Raw genomic sequence first — 10,935 nt, 5'->3', positions numbered from 1 at the left:
GCTGGGGCTATTATTATTATTTTTTTTTGAGACAGAGTCTCACTTTATTGCCCATTGTAGAGTGCTGTGGCATCACAGCTTACAGCAACCTCCAACTCCTGGGCTTAGGCAATTCTCTTGCCTCAGCATCCTGAGTAGCTGGGACTACAGGTGCCCGCCCCAACGTCTGGCTATTGTTTGTTGCAGGCTGGGTTCAAAACCACCACCCTCGGTATATGGGGCTGGTGCCCTACCCACTGAGCCACAGGCACTGCCCTATGACTGGCTATTTTTTGTTGTTGTTGTTGTCATTGTTGTTTAGCAGGCCCTAGCCAGGCTCAAACCCACCAGCCCTGATGTATGTGCTGGTGCCCTAACTGTTGAGCTATGGGTGCTGAGCCTAATTTTCCAATATTTTATTAGGCAATTTTAGAAACATACATTACAGTTGAAAGAATTATACATGATTAGCCATACACTCCTAATTTTATATACATTTCATAATTTTTTTCTTCTTCTTCCCATGTAGGGAATTTGTTCACAGGGAGGCCACAAGTTTTGTGCCTTCATCTCAATGACCCCAGATTCCTGCTGGGGGTGTTGTAAACAGAGAAGCCATTTTCCAGCCTCCCTGCTCAGAGCACACCCCTACGGTAATTGTTTAAAACAGGATTTGAACAAGCTATTTTACGAGTTAAAGTATAAAGCACAGAATAGATAGCTGTGAGCCCTGATCATCTCTTTCTTTGGTGTGATACTCTCACAAGGGGCTGTGAATATTCCTAACTTAATCAGATGTTGCATTTGAAAAGTTGGTATCTGTAATTAGGCCAGGCATGGTGTCTCACACCTGTAATCCCAGCCCTCTGGGAGGCTGAGGTGGGTGGATTGCTTGAGCTCAGGAGTTTGAGACCAGCCTGAGCAAGAGCAAGACCTGTCTCTACCAAAAATAGAAAAATTAGCCAGGTGTTATGGTGTGCGCCTATAGTCCAAGCTTCTTGGGCGGCTGAGACAGGAGAATCGCTTAAGCCTGGGAGTTTGAGGTTGCTGTGAGCTATGATGGTACAGCACTCTACTCAGGACAACAGAGTCTCAAAAAAAAAAAAAAACAATCTGGGGCGGTGCCTGTGGCTCAGTGGGTAGGGCGCTGGCCCCATATACCAATGTTCGAACCTGGTCTGGGCCAAACTGCAACAAAAAATAGCTGGGCATTGTGGTGGGCATCTGTGGTCCCAGCTACTTAGGAGGCTGAGGCAGGAGGATTGCCTGAGCCCAAGAGCTGGAGGTTGCTGTGAGCTGTGATGCCACAGCATTCTACGGAGGGCAACAAAGTAAAAGTCTGTCTCTAAAAAAAAAAAAAAAAAAAATCTGTAATTAATCTGTTTTGGAATAAAGAGAATAGAAAAAAAAAAAAAAGGAAATGCTGTTTTGCTTTCATGGATGATGGGGAATGAACCCAAGGCCTTGCCTTGCCGGACTCCCCAAGAATCCATATGGAGTTGGTGTTAGCAGAGACATCTTGGGGTGCTGAAGCCCAGGGGGCCCCAAACGCCCAGTGGGGTCTCCTCCCAGGGGCAGTCCAGGAAGATGTGGGCAGCCATGGGGAGATGCCCCCGTGACTAGCACATCAGGCATCTGACTTCTTCTCTTGGGGTGAGAGGGTGCTGGTGATTTTGTAAATCCTCCCACTTTGTATGGAACAGAAAGGTTAAAAGGTTGGGGGCTGGGAACTTCAGGGATGAACAACTCTCAGTTTAAGACATAGAATTTGCAACTCACCCTCTGAATATGCTCTGAGAAGTTTCCCAACTTCTGCAAACTTCCAACTCCTCTCCTGTAAAATGCCCGACTCTCACCATCTCACCATCGTCTGGGGATTAAGCAAAATTTATGGTAGAAATACTGGTCTCTCCATAAAGAAGTGATGGGGTAATTTCTCCGTAGCTATGAATGTGCCCTTTTCTCTTTGGATAATTTTGGAAGGCAGCACGATGCAATGGAAAAAGAAAAAAATACAAACTTTATGAGTAAGATGTGCTAAGATTCAATCCCAGATGTGAGCCTTCCTAGCTGGGTGAGTTGGAGGCCAATCCATCTGGGGACCATTCCAATTGCTCCATTTCCTTCTGTTAAGTGGGACTGTTGTTACCTACTTCTTGAGCCTTCAAGGGTGAAAATGTGATGATTATTTATACACAAGATGCCTTGGGCCAGGCCACTGCTTGGTATTTTCTTAAGAAATGCCATCTCTGGCTTGGCGCCTGTAGCCCAAGTGGCTAAGGCACCAGCCACATACACCAGAGCTGGCGGGTTTGAATCCAGCCCGGCCTGCCAAACAACAATGACAACTACGACCAAAAAAATAGCCGGGCATTGTGGCAGGTGCCTGTAGACCCAGCTACTTGGGAGGCTGAGGCAAGAGAATCACTTAAGCCCAGGAGTTAGAGGTTGCTGTGAGCTGTGATGCCAAAGCACTCTACAGAGGGTGACAGCTTGAGGCTCTGTCTGAAAAAAAAAAGGAAGGAAGGCCATCTCTTTCTCATCTCCAATGTTGGTAGCCATTGGTCATGTTGAGAGAATTATTAAAAGCTTTTATTTTATCTGAGGATTTTTGGTCTCTGATTCAAGTTAAGATTGGGAATCGATTTTAACTATTTTTTTTTTTTTAATCAGCTCTTTTTGCAGGACAAAGTGGAGAGTAAGAACAGTCCTTCTGGGAGCACGGTGGCCAAGGCAGAGGTCATCCCAGGGCTGAGGGAATACATCTACTTTACCTTCCAGAAGACACTCTGAGCAGAACATTCACTTCTTCAAAGCCTGGACTTTGCTCAGTTGTTGGGAGGTTTTTCCCATCCGGGGGTGAAGGTTCACATCCTTGCAGAGCATCAAAATCTCAAGTCCCCTTTGCATCGCTGATGACAAGAAGGAGGTGTCTCTGTGTTGGAACCCATCAGGAGCTGAGCATGTCTCCAGATTCCTCCGTCAAAGATCTGACCCCAGGACCTTAGAATGTGGCTGTATTTGGAGATGGGTCTTTGCAGAGGTGATTAAGGTAAAGTGAGGTCACCAGGGGGGACCCTGACCCACCAGGTCTGATGTCCTCATAAGAAGAGGTGGGGACACAGACAGGCATAGGGAGACGACCCCATGAGGACACAGGCATAGGCTGGGGTGATGTGTCCGCAAGCTGAGGAACACCAAAGATTGCCAGAAACCACTGCCCGAAACTTCATCTCACACTTCCACTGTCCAGAACCAGGAAAGAATGAATTTCTGCTATTTTAAGTCCCTCAGGGGGGTGGTAATTTCTGACAGCGACCCTAGGAGACTCCCACAAAGCCATTCCTTGCTTGGAATCCTAGTAGGTCCAGCAGCGCCCTCTGCAATTTAAAAGAATCTCTAAACTCCACCCCATTGCTTCTGTTCCAAGATAGGCAGTGGGATGTGCCTATCTTGGAATGGTCATCTCAGCAAATATTGGAGTTTTGGTTTGAAGGAGAGGTGGGCAGGTGGCAAGCACCCATTTGTCCACAGGACAGATACAGACCACTCGCTGGCTGGCCCCAAACCCTGGGTTGCAAGATGACCAAGGTAAGTCTTTGTTCAAAGTAACATTCCCATTCAAACTCTACAGGCACCAGCTGGCACCAGGAAAGTTTTATTTTCTCCAAGTGCCTTCCCCTCTGGAGACCTTGGCAACCCTGTTGCTGGACCAAGGCGTCCATCCACCTGTCACCCACACCCATCGATGGAGAATCGAATGAGACATCAACAGTTTCACTTTTATTTAAAGAAAAGGCAGCGATTCTGGACACTAATGGGGCTATCTCCCCAAAGAACTGCTCTGCCCTCCTGTTTCCCTTTGTAACTTTTATTCTCACAGTCAGCAATATGATCACTCATCACAATACCTGTTAAAGAGATTTTTCATTATAGGTGACAAGGTTACATAATTATCTTCCCATCTTTAAGTGGGAAGCATTTTACTCTAGACTAAATTTATAGCTAGTCAGCACTTCCCTGAGTGCACAGAGCATCCTGGGTCCTTGACTGGTGCCGTGGAGTCCAGTTCCCCAACTTCTCTATGACAGCAGCCTCAGAAGTGAATAAACAATCAGATGTCTCCACGTGGGCTCATCCAGTTTTGTTAGGGCCTGGCCAACAGCCCATGCAGGACATGGGTGTCCAGGTAAACAGTGACTGGAAACAACCCTTCCTCTTCCTAACAGGATGACTCTCCACCTAGGGAGGAAGGAAGGAGGCCTCCTGCGAAGTTGAGGTACAGGTACAGGCTGATGGAGGAAGACACAGGACAGAGGATGGGCCTTTTTTCCTGGGCAAGCCCTCCACCCTCTCTTTTGCTACCTCCCCGCCCCCTGTTCCCACTTCCCGTCTGTGAGGAAAGGAATTATTTGACAAACTCTCATTTGCCTGGCGTGGGCCTCCCTAAAACTGCCATTGGCATGATCGCTTCTGTTCCAAGTGACGTGCTGGAGCAGGGACAGGGAGGAAATTCCTCCCCCAGGAATGTCTTCTGCGCTCCAAGCATCTGTGGGAGACCTTGTCACAAGACACGGCATAACTTCCCTTAATCAGATTGCAGCAATCAGTCCAGAAAATCGTCCCATATGTGGAGTGCGAGTGGGCTGCAGGGTTACGGCTGGGACACAGGCCATGTGGGGGTTACAGTCTGGCTGCTATTAAGTGCACGCTGCAGGAATCCCGATGGCACGTTGGGGAGCCATGGTCCTTCAGTGCCTCGTAATTGCACGCTCGGAAATTACTCACCCTCAAATTGCTGGGGAGGGGGGCCCGGAGCAGGCCTTGCTCATGTGTGTTCCCCAAGGGCGACCAAGTTGCCTTCTGGAGGACGGACCATCTCGGTTGTGTTTTAAGGTGACCCCAAAGCTACACAGCCGGACAGTTTCAAGAGCAAGGAAGTGACTGCTGCTTTTTTGTGGGGTGCTCCCGGGTAAATGTCCTGGGGGCCTCACCTGTCTTGGGGGTGACATCTGCAACTTCTCCGTGCCTCAGCCCTTACAGCAAAAGTCTTTTATCCTCAGCTCTCTTGCTGATGGAGGAAGGAATCATTAAGTTGCAAGGAAGGGGCATCCCCTTTTTGGGGGGTCGGAAGCTGGACCCATCCCCTCCTCCAGGGCTGACCAGCTGGGACAACTTGCCACAAATTACTTTGTAAAAAGTAACTGCTGAGAAAAATGGAAGCTAAAAATAATGATCCATCTTCCATGGGACAAGCGTCCCATTAGCTAACAGGGAACATGCCCTTATAGCTTCCTTATTGATCTGGCTATTTATTCATTTGTATTTACTGACCTAACGTTCTTAAGAACTTTTTGAGTTTCTAAAGCTAAAAACATTCAGTTTACCTTAAAAAGAAGGAAGATCTGGATGCAACTGGTTTATTTATTAAGGAGATTCCAGTCAACTCACCTATGTTAAGGCAATTGAGAAATCAGGGATGAGAGGAAAACTTTTTAAAGAACTGTGACAAGTAACTTGTGCTGATATTATCATGAATGCTCAGGAATTTTTTCAGTTTCACGGTATTAAATTATGGAGTTTGGAGCAGTAAAAACATAATTATGTATGAAGCACAAACAGCCATTATTATTGTTGTTATTATTATTATTTGATTACACATCTTTGTTCCTTGGACCAATTGGGCATCTGTCACCATCTTGGTGACAATCGACCCCGGTTGCAAGCTTAGAACTTTCTAGAACCTTCTGAGAATGGCCTGATGGTTTATAACCCAGGACTTTGAAAAACTGATCACATAGCATGTGACCGCATTTTTATGAATTGTCCACAATACACAGAGGTGGAAAGTGGGTTTGTGGCTGTCAGGAGCTGGGGAGGGGGTGGACAGTGACTTTAGATGGGGACGCAGCCTCCTCTTGGGGTGGAACTAAATAGGGATGGTGGTTGCATAGCGTTGTGAATAAACTAAATAGCACTGCACTGCTTCCTTCAAAATTCGTGTTTTGTTTTGTTTTTTATTCTCCCACACTTGAAAAAAATCACAGCCTGGTGCTGAGTTCACACTTAACAAAGCTTTGTAGAGAGAGGAGTCGGGGGGGAGGGTGCGGGTCAGTAGTTTGACCCATTGTCCTTTCTAACATATCCCTTCTTCCAAGGCTGGACGTGCCTGAGTTCCCTTACGGGATTATTCAGAGAAGCTCTTGAGGGAGAAGACAGCTTGGGCTGAATGTGAACAAAGCGTGAAATCCCACAGCAGGTTCTAAATAACTCCCCAAATTTCCCCAAAGCTTTTCCTGTCAGAAATCTTCTGAGAATTGTCCTAAGACCGGAGCCACCCAGTGTGGAGGGGCAGTTAATTCCCTACTTGACAGGGGGTTGGGAGAATTCCTACCATTGCATTTGATAAAACACTCTCAACTCAGATGCTTCTCTGAACCCAGCAGAGGTGAATCTCAGGAGTCCTCTCCAATGGACACTGTACCATGGGGGTGTGAAGTCTGTACTAACAACGGGTACCCGTGGCATCACCTTGGCCTTTTCCTTCTGCAGATGGAGCTGAGAGCAACACAGATACGCGATGTTATAAAGGATCTTGCTTTGTGGTGTCCAACCCTGACAGCAGAGCCCTCCCGACTTAGGCTGGCATGATGAGGCCCAGATGACCCTCCTGGTCCTCACACAAAGGAAGGTGGCTGCTACAGTGCCCAGATGTGTTGAGGGGAACTCAGGATTTGTTTCCAGCAAGTATGATAAAACACACAGACACAGAAATGATGGCAGGAAGGAAGACTTTTTTATGCTCAGAAACAGAGGATGCCCCATGCCGTGTCTGGCCACCCAGTGAGGTGCAGAGAGAACAAACGGAAAACACGGACTCACAATTTCATTGTGGTGTGTGTGGAAAGGAATGAGTGAGGAAGGGTGAGCAGGCTTAAAACTGGTTCCAATTTAAAAATGTCAGCAGGCTGTAGGGTGTGGGGGCTGTCCCAAGCTGCCTGTCCTTTGGATGATTGGGGCAGTGGATACAGCCCAGGGTGTGGACCCATAATCTAAGCGGTGGTTGAGGGTGTGGGCTGTGGATTGGTCAACTTGCCTGTGAAAGGTCTGCTCCCAGGTGAGCCTCTGGCTATCCCTGGGTGGGGCAGTCCCTCCATGGTCAGTGACCAGATGTCAAGGCACTGGAAACACATGGTTAATATGTTAGATGTAGTGGGCTGAGTTCTGCAGGGGGAAGGCGGTGACTCCAGGGTCCATCCTGGCATGTTGAGATACTGGTCAGGACAATAGTGTACTCCTGCCGGTAGGGGGCACTAGACCTCTCATCATGGTGGCTGGAGGTCTGTAGATGGCAGATGGGCAGCCAATGTCTAGTCAATGGAACCTGGCAGCCAGCATTTCATGAGGTCAGCAACTCACAGCACCAACCCCGACCAGCAGCCAAGGCCAACAGGGCAGAGATGGGAGACAGACATATGCTTCTTACCCACACCCCTCCTTGTTGTCCACGTGGGCAGCCCCTGCCCCTCCTGTGAAAGAAGGGATGGAGAAAATCATCTAAGGAAAAGAATCCCCAGAGTTGAGATTGTCAACTGAAGAATGGACGCTGGGAATGGTTTCTGTTCAGCAGCCAGTGCACCTGAGTTTTCCAATGCAACCCAAGCGTGGTTTCCTCATGGTCCACTGAGAGCAGAAGTGTAACAAAGAAAGGCACATTCAATTGTACAAACAAGGCAATGATTTTATTTTCTTGTAATTATGCCTGCTGTGTGCATTGATCAGGGTGAACCCCAGGGTGCTCCAAAAATGCTTTATTTTGAAAGACATTCTTAATCAAGAATTGGTTTATTTCCTTCTGTCCACTGAGGGGTATTTCACATGTGCCAATTTTCTTCTACATATTTTTGTTTTTTTCTCCTGTTTTCATTTAATTTTTTTTTTTTTTTTAATTTTAGAATGTTACAGGGTTACAGACATTTTGATTACATGTGTTACTTCTGATGTGTTGTTGCTCTGGAGGGTGGCATTCATTAGTTGAAACACCCAGCCATTGAGTTCAGAGCCAGGGTGACTTCATCACTAGATTGCATTGGTTAGTCACTGCTGTGTAACAAATTTCCCCAAAACATAGTGGCTGGAAACAGCAACCTTTTATTGTGTCATGGTTTCTGTTGGTTGAGAATCCAAGTAGAGCCTATTGCGGTCCTCATGAGGATACTTTGGGGGGTATCATGAGGGTACCCCCAAGGCTACACCCATGATATGGGTCATCTGGCTTCTACACAGGGTTCCCTTACAACATGGCGGCTGGTTTCCCTCACAGCAAGGGAATAAGAAGGAATAAGGAGAACCCACCAGCCCAAGGTGGGAGTTCCTCTTGTCACCTCTTCTCTGAAGTGACATCCCATCATGCCTGCCACTTTCTAGAACCAGATGCTTAGGCTCAGCCCCAACCCTATGGCAGGACACTACATAAGTGTGTTCATTCCAGCAGCTGGGGTCCTTGGGGACGATCCTAGCATCTGTCTGTCTACACAAGTGGTACAGCTGACCATTGATATCAGCAACTTGAACACATGAAGGGACTTCCACAAACATACTCTACAACAGCAGTTCTCAACCTGTGGGCTGCGACCCCCAGGAACTGCATTAAAGGGCCACAGCATTAGGAAGGTTGAGAACCACTGCTCTAGAATAAAGTGTCTGCCCTTTGGTTGAATACTCATCAGTTTGGTTTCTAAGACAGAGCTGGGCCAGAGGCACAAGGTGTCTCAGAAGGACAAGGTATCTATGGTCTTTCTGTTGGGGCACACAGCTTCTTATCCAACACAAGCCCTCCCTTGCTTTCTATGTATAATCTAACTGCTGTCTCTTGAGACCCCAAAGCAATGGGAGGGTCCAGGTGATCTGAGCTCGCTCTTTTGACAAAGGTGGAACTCTCGCCTCTGGGATCCCTTCTTCCAACAAGTACCCATAAGGGATGGGTACCAGTGAGTAGCTTCTTCTTCTTCTTTTTTTGTTTTTTTGAGACAGAGTCTCACTCTGTCACCCTGGGTAGAGTGCTGTGACATTACAGCTCAGAGCAACCTCAAACTCTTGGGCTTAAGCAATTCTCTTGCCTCAGCCTCCCAAGTAGTTGGGACTATAGGCACCCACCACAGCGCCCGGGTATTTTTTGGTTGCAACTGTCATTGTTTTTTTAGCTGGCCCTGGCCGGGTTCCAACCAGCCAGCTTGAGCATATATAGCTGGTACCCTACCCCTTGAGCCATGGGTGCTGCTGTATGACTTTTTCTTGACTGGCTGTCAGGGTTGGACAACTCCCAGAGGGTCAGCTTGCAGCCCATCCCACCTGAAAGTCCTCTCTGAGCCTCACCATCTCTGGACATGCCAGCGGCATTGAGCTTTCTGTCACTCTGGACCTGAACAGTTGTCAGAAAGGAAATCCTGTGTGCTTTCCAAGGCGATGGGGGCTCTTTCCCAGGGATCTCACTCTTTTGATTCAGGAATAGGAAGTGTCCACCTCCACTCCCCCTTGAAGGGGTTTGCAAACAGCAAAGTTCCTCTTTGTTCAACAAATGCTCAGCTCCAAAAGGTGACCCCCACATTCTTAGTAGTCTTTGGGTGGGGTAGAGTCTGGAGTGATGAACATATCTCTTCTCGGGGAACCATGCAGCTTCCCCCGACTTTTGACTATTAACGGTCCCCCCACATGTGGACAATGGGATACTCTGCAAAGTTTATTTGCAATTATGGGCTTTGTGTTCTGGTTCTGGGAAAGACAGACAGGATTAGAAACCTGCCCTTTCTTCCTACCTGCATTTGAGAATATCATTTACGTGCATGCTGACATCCTGATCTGTGCTCTCTATCTCTTCTTTCTGTCCTGAACATTTTCCACTGTTCTCACATCTTTGCTTCACTCCTCATCTGACTTTCTTCTGCCAGGAGACTTTCATGTCTATTCTCTCCACCAAGAGGGTCCATCCAGCCTGGGGATTCCGTGTGCTGCCTTCAGACTGGGCTGCAGACATGTGCTGCAAGGCTGAAGTCCTGTGATGTCACTTTGAGAATTGAACAGCCTGCACAGGTGTCCCATAAATGTGTTAATTTGTAAGACTCAGCTGTGAAACTTGTGGCCTAACTTAGTAGGGAAGTGCCTTGAGAAATCAGCCACAAATAAACAGAAGCCAAGGAGCAAAGACACTGCCAAGGAACAAAAATGTGTTGGTAGAAAAGCATCACATTAGTAGCCCCAAAGCTTTAAGGAGCAAATGCAAAACGTGTGGCCTGTGTTTTGGGGTCTTTCTCTCTCCTTCCTGTAATTGTGTAGGTGACATGGACATACAGCATTTCTGCTAACAGGAGAATGTTGAGCTCAGAGACACCTCGTGTGATGATGGACAAGCCATTGTCCAGAGTGAAACGAATTCTCTCACACAACGTCAGAACTTTCATATCAGCCTCAAAGTCTCAACTAAATCCCCTCATCAGCAACCAGCCACAGCCTGTGCATGAAGCTAGCACCCACAGTAAATCTGGGGGAGGCGATTTTATTTACACTAATCTTTTGCAAGAATCTCACATTATTGAAGTCCTTCAAAATATGTGGTTTTGCCAGGGATGAATTATCCTCCCTCCCTCCCTCCCTCTTTCTCTTTTTTCTCTTTCTCTCTCTTCCTTCCTTCCTTCCCTTACCCCCTCCCTCTTTTTTCTCCCTGTCGTCTTCCTCCCTCCCTTCCAAGCTAGCTTAAATATTAAAAGAAAAGGGAAAAACACTTAAGGATTTTCTGGTGTGCTTATTTGTCAACTACTTTTGGAGACAGCAAATTCGGTTGACTCCAGGTCAGTCCTCCCAGACACCGGCTGACGAACACACGGACCTCCAAAAGAAACACACTTATCCTCAGCGTTTAAATCATTATTAAACAAGACACATCCCGCAAACATTTCTTGG

General features: G+C 47.3%; 1 non-coding gene across 1 annotated transcript; it reads right to left on the bottom strand.

The window, feature by feature from the left end:
* Positions 1–500: 500 nt before the first annotated feature.
* Positions 501–628, bottom strand: LOC128578873 (small nucleolar RNA SNORA11). The gene has a single exon (XR_008377972.1). It is a non-coding gene; the product is annotated as a small nucleolar RNA SNORA11 (small nucleolar RNA).
* Between the last annotated feature and the right edge of the window lie 10,307 nt (positions 629–10,935).

This window comes from Nycticebus coucang, chromosome X (genome assembly GCF_027406575.1).
Source record: "Nycticebus coucang isolate mNycCou1 chromosome X, mNycCou1.pri, whole genome shotgun sequence".
In the NCBI taxonomy this organism is placed as follows: Eukaryota; Metazoa; Chordata; class Mammalia; order Primates; family Lorisidae; genus Nycticebus; species Nycticebus coucang.
This window is presented reverse-complemented; position numbering and strand designations above follow the sequence as displayed.